The sequence below is a fragment of the Lolium rigidum genome, chromosome 7 (genome assembly GCF_022539505.1).
Source record: "Lolium rigidum isolate FL_2022 chromosome 7, APGP_CSIRO_Lrig_0.1, whole genome shotgun sequence".
Classification (NCBI taxonomy): domain Eukaryota; kingdom Viridiplantae; phylum Streptophyta; class Magnoliopsida; order Poales; family Poaceae; genus Lolium; species Lolium rigidum.
Window position 1 is genome coordinate 302,375,244 of NC_061514.1, and position 18,300 is coordinate 302,393,543.

Genomic DNA, 18,300 nt, shown 5'->3' on the forward strand with positions numbered 1-18,300 from the left:
ACACATAAGTTCATATTCTTCACCACGATAGTTTTTAAGCTATTTTGTCCCATGAGCTATATATTGCAAAGGTAAAGAATAGAAATTTTAAAGGTAGCACTCAAGTAATTTACTTTGGAATGGCGGAGAAATACCATGTGGTAGGTAGGTATGGTGGACACAAATGGCATAGTAATTGGCTCAAGGATTTGGATGCATGAGAAGAATTCCTCTCAATACAAGGCTAGGCTAGCAAGGTTATTTGAAGAAAACTCAAGTATAAAAGGTGCAGCAAAGCTCACATATGCACATATTGTAGCTATTATAAGACTTTACATTGTCTCCTTGTTGTTCAAACACCTCAACCAGAAAATATCTAGACTCTAGAGATCAATCATGCAAACCAAACTTTACAAGCTCTATGTAGTTATTCATTAATAGGTGCAAATTATATGATGCAAGAGCTTAATCATGAGCACAACAATTGCCAAGTATCAAGTTATTCAAGACATCATACTAATTACTACATGTAGTATTTCCCGTTTCCAACCATATAACAATTAACGAAGCAGTTTCAACCTTCGCCATGAAAATTAAAAGCTAAGAACACATTTGTTCATATGAACCAGCGGAGCGTGTCTCTCTCCCACACAAGCATTTATTCAGAGAATGAAAGTAACAAAACGAAAATAAAAGCACACAGACGCTCCAAGTAAAGTACATAAGATGTGACCGAATAAAAATATAGTTTCAAGAGAAGAAACCTGATAAATTGTCGATGAAGAAGCTTGAGTCTTCTTGAAATATGCAGGGGTGAACCACCGGGGCATCCCCAAGCTTAGACTTTTCACTCTTCTTGATTGTAGTATATCCTCCTCCTCTCTTGACCCTTGAAAACTTCCTTCACACCAAACTCGAAACAAAATCATTAGAGGGTTAGTGCATAATCAAAACCTCACATGTTCAGAGGTGACACAATCATTCTTAACACTTCTGGACATTGCTCAAAGCTACTGGAAGATAATGGAACAAAGAAATCCACCCAACACAGCGAAAGAAGCAATGCGAAATAAAAGGCAGAATCTGTCAAAACAGAACAGTCCGTAAAGACGAATTTTATTGAGGCACCAGACTTGCTCAAATGAAAATGCTCAAATTGAATGAAAGTTGCGTACATATCCGGGGATCACTCACGTAAATTGGCATAATTTTCTGAGTTACCTACGGAGAATTAGGCCCAGATTCGTGACAGCAAGAAATCTGTTTCTGCGCAGTAATCCAAATCTAGTATGAACCTTACTATCAAAGACTTTACTTGGCACAACAATGCAACAAAATAAGATAAGGAGAGGTTGCTACAGTAGTAACAACTTCCAAGACTCAAATACAAAATAAAATTACTGTAGCAAAATAAACACATGGGTTATCTCCCAAGAAGTTCTTTCTTTATAGCCATTAAGATGGGCTCAGCAGTTTTTATGACGCACTCGCAAGAAATAGAGCATCAAGAAGCAAATTCAAAACACATTTAAGTCTACCCCACTTCCTATGCAAAGGAATCTTGTACACAAATGAATTCATGAAGAACAAAGTGACAAGCATAAGAGGATAAAACACGAGTAACTTCAAGATTCTCAACATAAAGAGGGGAAACTTAATATTATTAAGATGCATATAACCATGTTTCCCTCTCTCATAATAACTTTCATTAGCATCATCAATGAAATCCACAATATACCCATCACTTAAAACATTCTTATCATGGCTCATATGTATAGAAGTATCATTAATTTTGGCATAAGAAGAGTTCTTCTCATTAATAGTAATTGGAGCAAGATTATTATCAAGAATTTGAACATGATAAACAAGTTGTATATTAAGGGAATTGTTTTTGGTAATCCAATCATGACTATGACAAGTTTCATAAGGATAGTTATAACCTATATCATAGCATTTTTTATAATAATCATCAAATGTCGGAGGCACAGTGTCAACATAAGAAATAGAATAGTTATCTTTCACAGTCGGGTTTATCTGTGACCATACCATCATTGTTATTAGAAGGAGATGTATCAAACACATAATGATCAGTAGCAAAAGGATTTTCAAACACCTCTTACCCAAGCTTAGAGCTTTCTATATCATTACGGGAGGAAGCATGGATAGCACTGATACTATGACAATTATTATCATCATCATTTTCAGAATTAGTTTCCCAGAGATTCGCAATATCAAAAGTAGTGTGCTCATTCAAATCATGATCACTAATGTATGTAAAGGGCATAGGAAGATCATTGTATTCAGATTCATTATCATAATAATCATTAGGAGCAACATACTTACGGTTACCTAGCGTTATCTCATTCACGCGGGGATATGCCGTTACCTCTTTCTCTTTATTCTCCTTCCTCTTCTTCTTCTTCTTCTTCTTCTTCTTCTTCGTTCCCTTCTTCTTCTTCTTCTCCTCCTTCTCCTCGTTCACTTCTTTAGGAGGAAGAGGCTTGAAGGGTGGCTTGTCCACATAACCTGATTTACTTTCAGAAACAATAGAAGAAACTTGGGAGGATTCCTCCTTTTCATTAATTAGTTCAAAACACACAATGGTCCTATCATATTTTGGCAAGGTGTCATCTTCTAAAATATTTTGTATGTAAGTATTTGTATGGCTATTATCAATGCAATCAGAAAAACACCCATGCATGACATCATCAATATCAAGATCATTAATATGTAACAAAGAAATTTTCCTTGATAACTCTTCACACAACAAAAATAAAGTGAGTTCATCATGCTGATTAGGAGTAATTTCATCATCACAATACAAATTTGCAGCACTCATTGGGTTCAAATTATCATTGGTGGAGCATTGAAAATTAAAATGACCCACTTCATGGCAAACTTCACAAATAAAAGGATAGAGGGCACAAACTTTTTTACCAAGATCATCTAGACCCCTAGCCCACTTTCTAGTTTTTTTATTAATATGATGGATACAATATTCATCTTTGATTTGATTAATTCCACAAGGTCTATGCATTCCACAAAAATTAACATGCTTATAGGAAATAGCATTCTTAGGAGTTTGAGCATGCTTATTGCAATCATTAACAACAATTTCATCCTTCATGCAAGCCTCTTTAAAAGGTTCATGATACTTATCAAAATTATTTTTAGGCAATTAAAAATGAGAAGCAAAGGCTTTATAAAGATTTGCAAGCAACTTGAGAGTCAAGACCATAAGTAGCACTCATATCTCGAAATTTATCAGTATCCATAAAAGCTTCAATGCATTCATAATCATAATTTATACCCGACTCTTCACCTTTGTTGTTCTCCCATCCTTCAGCATTCTCCTCAATCCGATCAAGAAGATCCCACCTAGCTTCAACCTCCTTGCTTGTGAAAGATCCCTCCGAACGGGCATCCGGATAGTCCTTGTGTTGTCCTCGAAAGCCTCGCATAAAAATTGTTAACAATAACATTACGGGGGAGCTCATGAATGGGACATTTGAGCATTAGTGACTTCAATCTCCCCCACGCTTGAGAAATACTCTCTCCATCACGAGGATAAAAGTTATAAATGTAATTCCTATCAATATGCACTTCATGAGGAGGATAAAATTTAGAATAAAAGAGAGGTACAATTTCCTCCCAACCAAGAGAATGACTATTCTTCAACAATTTATACCAATGCGCCGCTTTACCAGACAGCGAAAAAGAGAATAGCTTCTTCCTCACTTCATCCATAGAGATACCTGCACACTTGAATAACCCGTATAATTCATGCAAAAACAGTAAATGATCTCCAGGATGGACAGTTCCATCCCCTTCATAGCGGTTATCAATAACACGTTCAATAATTTTCATGGGTATCTTGAAAGCAGTACTTGCAGTAGGTGGATTTAAAATATCACAAGCATCATTAGAGTTATCGCATATGGGAGATAAAGCATTATTAGAACAAATTTCTCCCCTAAGGATGGGAAGCTAAAAAGATCACATAAACTAGCTTCCCCAAGCTTAGACTTATCCATAGCATTAGCAGTGATTGCGTTCATACCAATAACATTGCTACTAGCATGCAATTGAGGCTCCATAGGTTCTTTAATTTTCGCATCACACAATTCATGTCTTAACTTAGGAAATAAATTAAAAAGCTCATAGTTGTATTCCATTATGCCTTACTAGTGTAAACAAGAAACAAAAAGATGCAATTGCAGGATCTAAAGGAAATAACTTCGAGTACTTACAACGGCGAAAATAGCTTAGTAGCCGAGATCCGGAGTGTGAGTACCTTTTACCTTTCCTCTGATGCGTGTAGTTGACACGTCCGTTGGGAACCCCAAGAGGAAGGTGTGATGCGCACAGCGGCAAGTTTCCCTCAGTAAGAAACCAAGGTTTAATCGAACCAGTAGGAGTCAAGAAGCACGTTGAAGGTTGATGGCGGCGGGATGTAGTGCGGCGCAACACCGGAGATTCCGGCGCCAACGTGGAACCCGCACAACACAACCAAAGTACTTTGCCCCAACGAAACAGAGTGAGGTTGTCAATCTCACCGGCTTGCTGTAACAAAGGATTAACCGTATTGTGTGGAAGATGATTGTTTGCGGAGAAAACGAGTAAAAACAAGTATTGCAGCAGATTTGTATTTCAGTATAAAAGAATGGACGAGGGTCCACAATTCACTAGAGGTGTCTCTCCCATAAGATAAAAGCATGTTGGGTGAACAAATTACAGTCGGGCAATTGACAAATAGAGAGGGCATAACAATGCACATACATGACATGATAAGTATAGTGAGATTTAATTGGGCATTACGACAAAGTACATAGACCGCCATCCAATCGCATCTATGCCTAAAAAGTCCACCTTCGAGGTTATCATCCGAACCCCCTCCGGTATTAAGTTGCTAACAACGAGACAATTGCATTAAGTATGGTGCGTAATGTAATCAACAACTACATCCTCGGACATAGCGCCAATGTTTTATCCCTAGTGGCAACGAGCACAACACAACCTTAGAACTTTTCTGTCACTGTCCCGGTGTCAATGCGGGCATGAACCCACTATCGAGCATAAATACTCCCTCTTGGAGTTAAAAGCAAAAACTTGGCCAGAGCCTCTACTAGTAACGGAGAGCATGCAAGATCATAAACAACACATATGTAATAACTTGATAATTAACATGACATGGTATTCTCTATCCATCGGATCCCGACAAACACAACATATAGAATTACGAGATATGTGATCTTGATCATGTTAGGCAGCTCACAAGATCCAACAATGAAGCACAATGAGGAGAAGACAACCATCTAGCTACTGCTATGGACCCATAGTCCAGGGGTGAACTACTCACTCATCACTCCGAGAGCGACCATGGCGGTGTAGAGTCCTCCGGGAGATGAATCCCCTCTCCGGCGAGGATGCCGGAGGAGATCTCCGAGAATCCCCCGAGATGGGATCGGCGGCGGCGGCGTCTCGGTGAGGTTTTCCGTATCGTGGTTTTTTCCTCGGGGGTTTCGCGACGGAGGCTTTAAGTAGGCGGAAGGGCGAGTCGGGGCCTGACGAGGGGGCCACACCATAGGGCGGCGCGGGCCCCCCCTTGGCCGCGCCGCCTTGTGGTGTCGCCACCTCGTGGCCCCACTTCGTATGTTCTTCGGTCTTCTGGAAGCTCCGTGGAAAAATAGGCCCCTGGGTCTTCGTTTCGTCCAATTCCGAGAATATTTCGTTACTAGGATTTATGAAACCAAAAACAGCAGAAAACGAGAACCGGCACTTCGGCATCTTGTTAATAGGTTAGTTCCGGAAAATGCACGAATATGACATAAAGTGTGCATAAAACATGTAGGTATCATCAATAATATGGCATAGAACATAAGAAATTATCGATACGTCGGAGACGTATCAAGCATCCCAAGCTTAGTTACGCTCGTCCCGAGCGAGGTAAAACGATAACAAAGATAATTTCCGAAGTGATATGCCATCATAACCTTGATCATACTATTTGTAAACATATGTAGTGAATGCAGCGATCAAAACAATGGTAATGACATGAGTAAACAAGTGAATCATAAAGCAAAGACTTTTCATGAATAGTACTTCAAGACAAGTATTAATAAGTCTTGCATAAGAGTTAACTCATAAAGCAATAAATCAAAGTAAAGGTATTGAAGCAACACAAAGGAAGATTAAGTTTCAGCGGTTGCTTTCAACTTGTAACATGTATATCTCATGGATAATTGTCAACATAGAGTAATATAACAAGTACAATATGCAAGTATGTAGGAATCAATGCACAGTTCACACAAGTGTTTGCTTCTTGAGGTGGAGAGAGATAGGTGAACTGACTCAACATAAAAGTAAAGAGAATGGTCCTTCAAAGAGGAAAGCATCGATTGCTATATTTGTGCTAGAGCTTTTATTTTGAAAACATGAAACAATTTTGTCAACGGTAGTAATAAAGCATATGAGTTATGTACATTATATCTTACAAGTTGCAAGTCTCATGCATAGTATACTAATAGTGCCCGCACCTTGTCCTAATTAACTTGGACTACCGGATCTTTGCAATGCACATGTTTTGACCAAGTGTCACAATGGGGTACCTCCATGCCGCCTGTACAAAGGTCTAAGGAGAAAGCTCGCATTTTGGATTTCTCGCTTTTGATTATTCTCAACTTAGACATCCATACCGGGACAACATGGACAACAGATAATGGACTCCTCTTTAATGCATAAGCATGTGGCAACAATTATTATTCTCATATGAGATTGAGGATATGTGTCCAAAACTGAAACTTCCACCATGAATCATGGCTTTAGTTAGCGGCCCAAAGTTCTTCTCTAACAATATGCATGCTCCAACCATAAAGGTGGTAGATCTCTCTTGCTTCAGACAAGACGGACATGCATAGCAACTCACATGATATCCAACAAAGAATAGTTGATGGCGTCCCCGGAAACATGGTTATCGCACAACAAGCAACTTAATAAGAGATAAAGTGCATAAGTACATATTCAATACCACAATAGTTTTTAAGCTATTTGTCCCATGAGCTATATATTGCAAAGGTGAATGATGGAATTTTAAAGGTAGCACTCAAGCAATTTACTTTGGAATGGCGGATAAATACCATGTAGTAGGTAGGTATGGTGGACACAAATGGCATAGTAGTTAGCTCAAGGATTTTGGATGCATGAGAAGTATTCCCTCTCGATACAAGGTTTAGGCTAGCAAGGTTATTTGAAACAAACACAAGGATGAACGGTACAGCAAAACTCACATAAAAGACATATGATAAACATTATAAGACTCCATACCGTCTTCCTTGTTGTTCAAAACTCAATACTAGATGTTATCTAGACTCTAGAGAAACCAAATATGCAAACCAAATTAGCAAGCTCTAAGTATTTCTTCATTAATGGGTGCAAAGTATATGATGCAAGAGCTTAAACATGAGCACAACAATTGCCAAGTATCAAATTATCCAAGACATTTTAGAGTTACTACATGTAGCATTTTCCAATTCCAACCATATAACAATTTAACGAAGAAGAAACTTCGCCATGAATACTATGAGTAGAGCCTAAGGACATACTTGTCCATATGCTACAGCGGAGCGTGTCTCTCTCCCATAAAGTGAATGCTAGGATCCATTTTATTCAAACAAAATAAAAACAAAAACAAACCGACGCTCCAAGCAAAGTGCATAAGATGTGACGAAATAAAAATATAGTTTCGGGGGAGGAACCCGATAATGTTGTCGATGAAGAAGGGGATGCCTTGGGCATCCCCAAGCTTAGACGCTTGAGTCTTCTTAGAATATGCAGGGGTGAACCACCGGGGCATCCCCAAGCTTAGAGCTTTCACTCTCCTTGATCATATTGCATCATACTCCTCTCTTGATCCTTGAAAACTTCCTCCACACCAAACTCGAAACAACTCATTAGAGGGTTAGTGCATAATAAAAATTCACATGTTCAGAGGTGACACAATCATTCTTAACACTTCTGGACATTTCATAAAGCTACTTGGACATTAATGGATCAAAGAAATTCATCCAACATAGCAAAAGAGGCAATGCGAAATAAAAGACAGAATCTGTCAAAACAGAACAGTCCGTAAAGATGGATTTTATTAGGCCACAAGACTTGCTCAAACGAAAATGCTCAAATTGAATGAAAGTTGCGTACATATCTGAGGATCATGATCGTAAATTGGCTTAATTTTCTGAGCTACCTACAGGGAGATAGACCCAGATTCGTGACAGCAAAGAAATGCTGGAACTACGCGAGTAATCCAAATCTAGTACTTACTTTTCTATCAAAGACTTTACTTGGCACAACAAAACATAAAACTAAGATAAGGAGAGGTTGCTACAGTAGTAAACAACTTCCAAGACACAAATATAAAACAAAAATACTGGAGTAAAAACATGGGTTGTCTCCCATAAGCGCTTTTCTTTAACGCCTTTCGGCTAGGCGCGAAAAGTGTATCTCAAGTAACATCAAGAGACGAAGCATCAACATCATAATTTGTTCTAATGATAGAATCATAAGGTAACTTCATTCTCTTTCTAGGGAAGTGTTCCATACCTTTCTTGAGAGGAAATTGATATTTAATATTACCTTCCTTCATATCAATAGTAGCACCAACGGTTCGAAGAAAAGGTCTTCCCAATATAATGGGGCAAGATGCATTGCATTCAATATCCAAGACAACAAAATCAACGGGGACAAGGTTATTGTTAACCATAATATGAACATTATCAACTCTTCCCAAAGGTTTCTTTTTAGCATTATCGGCGAGGTTAACATCCAGATAACAATTCTTCAATGGTGGCAAGTCAAGCATATCATAGACTTTTTTAGGCATAACGAAATACTTGCACCAAGATCACATAAAGCATTACAATCAAAATCTTTGACTCTCATTTTAATGATGGGCTCCCAACCATCCTCTAGCTTTCTAGGAATAGAAGTTTCAAGTTTTAGTTTCTCTTCTCTAGCTTTTATGAGAGCATTTGTAATATGTTTTGTGAAAGCCAAGTTTATAGCGCTAGCATTGGGACTCTTAGCAAGTTTTTGCAAGAACTTTATAACTTCAGAGATGTGGCAATCATCAAAATCTAAATCATTACAATCTAAAGCAATGGGATTATCATCCCCAAGGTTGGAAAAAATTTCAGCGAGTTTTATCACAAGCGAGTTTCAGCGAGTTTTAGCGATTTCGAGTAATTTTGCGCGCTTTGCACTAGGAGTAGAAGCATTGCCAACACCAATTATTTTACCATTGATAATAGGAGGTGCAGCAACATATGAATCATTAGCATTGCTAGTGGTGGTAATAGTCCAAACTTTAGCTACATTTTCCTTTTTAGCTAGTTTTTCATTTTCTTCTCTATCCCACCTAGCACGCGAGTTCAGCCATTAATCTTATATTCTCATTAATTCTAACTTGGATGGCATTTGCTGTAGTAACAATTTTATTTTCAATATCCCTATTAGGCATAACTTTCGATTTCAAAAGATCAACATCAGAGGCAAGACTATCAACTCTAGAAACAAGAATATCAATTTTATTGAGCTTTTCCTCAACAGATTTGTTAAAGGCAGTTTGTGTACTAATAAATTCTTTAAGCATGGCTTCAAGTCCAGGGGGTTTATTCCTATTATTGTTGTAAGAATTCCCATAAGAATTAGCATAACCGTTACCATTATTATAAGGATATGGCCTATAGTTATTACTAGAATTGTTCCGATAAGCATTGTTGTTGAAATTATTATTTTTAATGAAGTTTACATCAACATGTTCTTCTTGGGAAACCAATGAAGCTAATGGAACATTATTAGGATCAACATTAGTCCTATCATTCGCAAGCATAGACATAATAGCATCAACCTTATCATTCAAGGAAGAGGATTCTTCAACAGAATTTACCTTCTTACCTTGTGGAGCTCTTTCCGTGTGCCATTCGGAGTAATTAACCATCATATTATCAAGGAGCTTTGTTGCTTCACCAAGAGTGATGGACATAAAGGTACCTCCAGCAGCTGAATCCAATAAATTCCGCGAAGAAAAATTTAGTCCTGCATAGAAGGTTTGGATGATCATCCAAGTAGTCGGTCCATGGGTTGGGCAATTTTTAACCGAGAGATTTCATTCTTTCCCAAGCTTGAGCAACATGTTCATTATCTAATTGTTTAAAATTCATTATGCTACTCCTCAAAGATATAATTTTAGCAGGGGGATAATATCTACCAATAAAAGCATCCTTGCATTTAGTCCATGAATCAATACTATTCTTAGGCGAGAGATAGCAACCAATCTTTAGCTCTTCCTCTTAATGAGAAAGGGAACAATTTTAATTTTATAATGTCACCATCTACATCTTTATATTTTTGCATTTCACATAGTTCAACAAAATTATTGAGATGGGCAGCGAGCATCATCGGAACTAACACCGGAAAATTGCTCTCTCATGACAAGATTCGGTAAAGCGAGGTTTAATTTCAAAGAATTCCGCTGTAGTAGCAGGTGGAGCAATAGGTGTGCATAAGAAATCATTATTATTTGTGCTAGTGAAGTCACACAACTTAGTATTTTCAGGGTTGGCCATTTTAGCAGTAGTAAATAAAGCAAACTAGATAAAGTAAATGCAAGTAAACTAATTTTTTTTGTGTGTTTTCGATATAGCAAACAAGACAGTAAATAAGGTAAAGCTAGCAACTAATTTTTTTTTGTGTTTTGATATAATGCAGCAAACAAAGTAGTAAATAAAATAAAGCAAGACAAAAACAAAGTAAAGAGATTGGGAAGTGGAGACTCCCCTTGCATCGTGTCTTGATCTCCCCGGCAACGGCGCCAGAAATTTGCTTGATGCGTGTAGTTGACACGTCCGTTGGGAACCCCAAGAGGAAGGTGTGATGCGCACAGCGGCAAGTTTCCCTCGGTAAGAAACCAAGGTTTAATCGAACCAGTAGGAGTCAAGAAGCACGTTGAAGGTTGATGGCGGCGGGATGTAGTGCGGCGCAACACCAGAGATTCCGGCGCCAACGTGGAACCTGCACAACACAACCAAAGTACTTTGCCCCAACGAAACAGGTGAGGTTGTCAATTGATACGTCTCCGACGTATCGATAATTTCTTATGTTCTATGCCATATTATTGATGATACCTACATGTTTTATGCACACTTTATGTCATATTCGTGCATTTTACGGAACTAACCTATTAACAAGATGCCGAAGTGCCAGTTCATGTTTTCGCTGTTTTTGGTTTCAGAAATCCTAGTAACGAAATATTCTCGGAATCGGACGAAATCAAGACCCGGGTTCCTATTTTCACCGGAAGCATCCAGAACACCCGAGAGCCGCCAGAGGGGGGCCCTGTGGGCCCCAGATGATAGGGTGGCGCGGCCTGGGCCCTGTCCGCGCCAGCCTATGGTGCCGCCGCCTCTTCGACCCTCTGACGCTTCCCTTCCGCCTATTTAAAGCCTCCGTCGCGAAACCCCTGAGGCGAAAAACCACGATACGGAAAACCTTACTGAGACGTCGCCGCCGCCGATCCCATCTCGAGGGATTCCGGAGATCTCCTCCGGCACCCTGCCGGAGAGGGGATTCATCTCCCGGAGGACTCTACACCGCCATGGTCGCCTCCGGAGTGATGAGTGAGTAGTTCACCCCTAGACTATGGGTCCATAGCAGTAGCTAGATGGTTGTCTTCTCCTCATTGTGCTTCATTGTTGGATCTTGTGAGCTGCCTAACATGATCAAGATCACCTATCTATAATTCTATATGTTGTGTTTGTCGGGATCCGATGGATAGAGAATACCATGTCATGTTAATTATCAAGTTATTACATATGTGTTGTTTATGATCTTGCATGCTCTCCGTTACTAGTAGAGGCTCGGCCAAGTTTTTGCTTTTAACTCCAAGAGGGAGTATTTATGCTCGATAGTGGGTTCATGCCGCATTGACACACTGGGACGATGACGAGAAAGTTCTAAGGTTGTGTTGTGCTATTGCCACTAGGGATAAAACATTGGCGCTATGTCCGAGGATGTAGTTGTTGATTACATTACGCACCATACTTAATGCAATTGTACTGTTGTTAGCAACTTAATACTGGAGGGGGTTCGGATGATAACCTGAAGGTGGACTTTTTAGGCATAGATGCAGTTGGATGGCGGTCTATGTACTTTGTCGTAATGCCCAATTAAATCTCACTATACTTATCATGTCATGTATGTGCATTGTTATTCCCTCTCTATTTGTCAATTGCCCGACTGTAATTTGTTCACCCAACATGCTTTTATCTTATGGGAGAGACACCTCTAGTGAACTGTAGACCCCGTCCATTCTTTAATACTTGAAATACAAATCTGCTGCAATACTTGTTTCTTGTTTTCTCTGCAAACAATCATCTTCCACACAATACGGTTAATCCTTTGTTACAGCAAGCCGGTGAGATTGATGACAGACCGTATTGTGTGGAAGATGATTGTTTGCAGAGAAAACAGTAAAAACAAGTATTGCAGCAGATTTGTATTTCAGTATAAAAGAATGGACCGGGGTCCACAATTCACTAGAGGTGTCTCTCCTATAAGATAAAAGCATGTTGGGTGAACAAATTACAGTCGGGCAATTGACAAATAGAGAGGGCATAACAATGCACATACATGACATGATAAGTATAGTGAGATTTAATTGGGCATTACGACAAAGTACATAGACCGCCATCCAACCGCATCTATGCCTAAAAAGTCCACCTTCAGAGTTATCATCCGAACCCTCCAGTATTAAGTTGCTAACAACATGACAATTGCATTAAGTATGGTGCGTAATGTAATCAACAACTACATCCTCGGACATAGCGCCAATGTTTTATCCCTAGTGGCAACAAGACAACACAACCTTAGAACTTTCGTCACTGTCCCGAGTGTCAATGCGGCATGAACCCACTATCGAGCATAAATACTCCCTCTTGGAGTTAAAAGCAAAAACTTGGCAGAGCCTCTACTAGTAACGGAGAGCATGCAAGATCATAAACAACACATATGTAATAACTTGATAATTAACATGACATGGTATTCTCTATCCATCGGATCCCGACAAACACAACATATAGAATTACAGATAGGTGATCTTGATCATGTTAGGCAGCTCACAAGATCCAACAATGAAGCACAATGAGGAGAAGACAACCATCTAGCTACTGCTATGGACCCATAGTCCAGGGGTGAACTACTCACTCATCACTCCGGAGGCGACCATGGCGGTGTAGAGTCCTCCGGGAGATGAATCCCCTCTCCGGCAGGTGCCGGAGGAGATCTCCGAATCCCCCGAGATGGGATCGGCGGCGGCGGCGTCTCAGTAAGGTTTTCCGTATCGTGGTTTTTTTTCCTCAGGGGTTTCGCGACGGAGGCTTTAAGTAGGCGGAAGGGCAGAGTCGGGGGCCAGACGAGGGGGCCACACCATAGGGCGGCGCGGGCCCCCCCTTGGCCGCGCCGCCTTGTGGTGTCGCCACCTCGTGGCCCCACTTCGTATGTTCTTCGGTCTTCTGGAAGCTCCGTGGAAAAATAGGCCCCTGGGTCTTCGTTTCGTCCAATTCCGAGAATATTTCGTTACTAGGATTTCGAAACCAAAAACAGCGAAAAACGAGAACTGGCACTTCGGCATCTTGTTAATAGGTTAGTTCCGGAAAATGCACGAATATGACATAAAGTGTGCATAAAACATGTAGGTATCATCAATAATATGGCATAGAACATAAGAAATTATCGATACGTCGGAGACGTATCATCCTCCCCGGCAACGGCGCCAGAAAATAGCTTGATGTCTACGGGAGCTTCTATTCTTGTAGACAATGTTGGGCCTCCAAGAGCAGAGATTTGTAGAACAGCAGCAAGTTTCCCTTAAGTGGATCACCCAAGGTTTATCGATCTCAGGGAGGAAGAGGTCAAAGATATCCCTCTCAAGCAACCCTGCAATCACAAAGCAAGAAGTCTCTTGTGTCCCCAACACACCTAATACACATGTCAGATGTAAAGGTGCACTAGTTCGGCGAAGAGATAGTGAGATGCAAGTAATATAGATGAGTATGAGTGGTAATACAATCTGAATAAAATATGACAGCGAGTAAACATGCAACAAAACAGTAAACAAACGGAGATTCGATGCTTGGAAGCAAGGCCTAGGGATCCCGCTTTCACTAGTGGACACTCTCAACAATGATCACATAATAGGACTACTCTACACCCTCTTGTTGGATGATGAACACCACTAACTATGTAGGATTACACGAACCCTCAATGCCGGAGTTAACAAGCTCCACAATATTCAATGTTCATATTTAAATAACCTTAGAGTGTAAGATAGATCAACACAATCACACCAAGAACTAACATAGCATGCACACTGTCACCATCACACTATGAAGGAGGCATAGATCACATCAATTCTTATCATAGCAATAGTTAACTTCATAATCTACAAGAGATTACAATCATAACCCACGCCAAGTACTACACGATGCACACACTATCACCATTACACCGTGCAGGAAGAATAGACTACTTTAATAACATCACTAGAGTAGCACATAGATGATATTCAACTAGATCACATAAAGAGAGAGATGAACCACATAGCTACAGCGGAGCCCTCAGCCCCGGGGGTGGATTACTCCCTCCTCATCATGGAGACAGCGATGGCGGTGAAGATGGCGGTGGAAACGGCGGTGGAGATGACTCCGGGGGCAATTCCCCGTCCCGGCAGGGTGCCGGAACAGAGACTTCTGTCCCCCGAATTGGAGTTTCGCGATGGCGGCGGCTCTGGATGGTTTTCTCTGGTTTCGTCGAACTGGGTCGAGGTTTTAGGTCGGGGACGACTAAATAGGCGAAGAGGCGGAGTCGGAGGGGCCACGGGGTGCCCACACACTAGGGGGGCGCCCCCCCTTGGGCCGCGCCGCCCTGTGGGGTGGGGCCCCTGGCTCCCCTCAGGCCTTTCTCCGGTGCTCTGGAAGCTTCCGGGAATTTTAAGATCTTCGGTGTTGATTTCGTCCGATTCCGAAAATATTTCCTTACTAGGATTTCTGAAACCAAAAACAGCAGAAAACAGCAACTGGCCCTTCGACATCTCGTCAATAGGTTAGTTCCGGAAAACGCATAAGAACGATATAAAGTGTGAACAAAACATGTAGGTATTGTCATAAAACAAGCATGGAACATCAGAAATTATAGATATGTTGGAGACGTATCACATGGGCAAATAAAAGTATGGATATTGTCGGGACAGATCAAAACCGAGAAACTTATTGGGCTAGAATTTCAGAGTACTACAACACACACAAGAAATCATCATGGCCTGAGCGTAATGCCTCATCAGCACCATCAGCTGCTATTCCATATGTTAGCATCCGCATTGCCGCGGTCATCTTTTGCAGAGGATGTAACCCAAGAGCTCCAGAAGCACTTCTTTTTTGCGTAAAATAACCATCATAATCATGCTCAAGTATACCATCAGCTATGCGGTTGAACAAATCACGTGACATCCTAAATCTGTGTATAAGAAGTAAATGAGACGGGGAAATGAAAAATGGGCGAACGCAGAGAAGTGTACTAGTTACAAACCTTCGTCGAAACAAATGTTCGAGATAGCGAGGAACTTCTTTGAAGTAGTCGTCCCAAAGAAGAACAAATCCAGCATCTCTTCCTCGATCGATTGCTCGACGTCCATGCTTTGAACCGCCATGGCGTCGAGCGTTCATCCCTCTTCCTCCTCGCGCTCGGCAAATGCTGCAAGTATGAGTTCATTGTGGTCAGATGAAGATGACGAAGAACTCATGTCCCAAGAGGATATGTTCATTGTGTTGCGTGAGAGACGATAGAGAAATCTAGGAGTGAGAAGAGAAGTCACAGGTAGAGATGTGGAAGAGAGGTGGTCGGGGTGGTTTATATAGATCAGAAATATGACCGTTGAAATATAGCCGTTGGAATATAGCCGTTGGAATATACACGTCCCGATTTACACGTCCTTATACACGTTCCACTGAGCTGTAAAATTTAGCAAGGTCTATATGGATGTGTATATGGAGATATACACATCCAAATTTACACGTCCCACTAGAGATGCTCTAACTAGCCTAATGGATAATTCTGACATTGCTTATCTGTACAAGAGGCATTAGGTACGATATTCACTCTTCTATACAACAAGCTACATAGATGTGGCGTGTCGTTTAGTTTCCTAATCTTTCATCCAGTCTGGCCAGGTTAGGCTCGGACATGCCCATGTCGGCGCGTTAGGCCCAGCCTGTGAGATGTTTTATCTAGTCATGCATAACCTTTGGTCCCATTGGTCACAAGCAATAACTTTACGTATCGTTGGTCAGAGCATCCCTCAAAAAGATTTAGGTTATGTCTGATAATTGGTCGCGCCTAGCCACGCACCTTAAAGCTCATTTCGGTCCGGCACAACCCAAGTGTCTGGCATCTCGAACTCACCCTCGCTACATAGGGGTTGTTGTGGGTGCGCCGAACACAACATGGAGACTACGTGGTGCACTATAGGAAACAGTCAAGGTGACGATGGCTCAACATAGACCTAAATGCCGTCGGCACTACAATCGGCACACCCAACAGAGCCGTCAGCACAAGGGAGGTGCAGATAGGTCGCCAGCCATCTAACAGCCGTTTTCCCTGGCAAGTTCTGTACCGAGGGTGCATCATTTTTCAAAAAAAAATGGAGGCAATTATTTGAATTGTTTGATAGTTTAATCTCTCTAAGCATGCTTAATATTAGGTTCTTATCAATAGTCAAACTTTCCACTCGGTCATCCGTACGTCCTTCATGTTCCATCTAATCGTGTTTACATTTCACGTGATGTCGTGTTTGATGAGAACGTATTTTTTTACCTTGGCCTGATCGGTCCATAGATGTTATGTATACCCCCTGTTTTGATGCCTAATCGTGACACATGTATTGACAGGGGAGTGTGGCTTCACCTCCCGAACAATCACGCCTTGGCCTCACCATGGTCGTGCATCTCCCAGCCAGCGTTGGACGTCAATCGGCTATATCAGCCATGCACGCTTGACTTCGACCGCGCCAGCCTCCTGGACTACACACTAGCTTCCATGGCTGGGCCTTCCGCACCTGGCCCATCGCCCTGCTCGACCTCCCCTACTTCGGCCCCGGATGGGCCACTCTAGCCCCACCCAGTGGCCACCTCGACATCTCCTGACTCCTCCCTCATCATCCGCGCCCGCGGCACCTGGGCCACAATCGCCTAGTCTATGCTCAACGAAACATGACGACACTCCCTCAACGAGCTCGTCTTGGATGAAGAGGTATTTATGCATTAGTCTCTGGGGTTTGTTGGTCCTGCTCGTCCTCATCATCTGTGTCGCCATGTTAAGACTCTTTATGGAATGAAGCATGCTCCTCGTGTATGGCATGCGCGCCTTAGCTCTGCTCTTCGGACTCGTGGATTTGTTCCATCCACTGCTGATACATCATTGTTCCTTTATCAACGTTCTCAGGTAACTATGTACCTACTGGTATATGTCGATGACATTATCCTTATTAGTTTCTCGATTGCTGCTCCTAATCATCTGTTGGCTGCCTTGAGTGGTGATTTTGCCGTGAAGGACTCTTTGCATTACTTTCTTAGCCTAAAGGTAATTCAGTCTTCTGGTAGGCTCACTCTCACTCCGTAGAAGTATTCCTTGGATTTTCTACGATGTGCAGGTATCCTAAAATGCAAAGATGCTACCACTCTTATGTTTGCCACTGATTGATTAGCAGGTCTTGATGGTGATTAACTCACTTTTGATGATGCCACTGAGTACTGCATTATTGATGGTGGTCTACACTACTTGACTATCACTAGGCCGGATATATCCAACGTATTTAATCGTCTGTGTTAGTATCTACTTGCTCCCATGAGTTCACATTGGTTAGCTGTGAAGTGTATACTACGCTATATCGTTTTTCTAATTGTCTCATATGGTCTGCACCTTCTCCCTACATTGTCCTGTATTTTCTTGGTGTTTTTAGATGCAGATTGGGTCAGCAGTCTGGATGACAAGCGATCAACAGGGGGCTATGCAGTATTCATTGGTTCCGAAACAATACATCTTGCACAATTTACTTGGAGTACTGGAGTGTGGTCAAATGTGTCCATAATAATTCTGGATATATTCATGGTCAAAAGACAAGTTCTAGATAGATTATATTAGAATGGCCTTTTTTTGCGAATAGGAAAATATCATTAAAAGAAACATCGAACAGTACAAGGCGTCCTAAGAGAAACA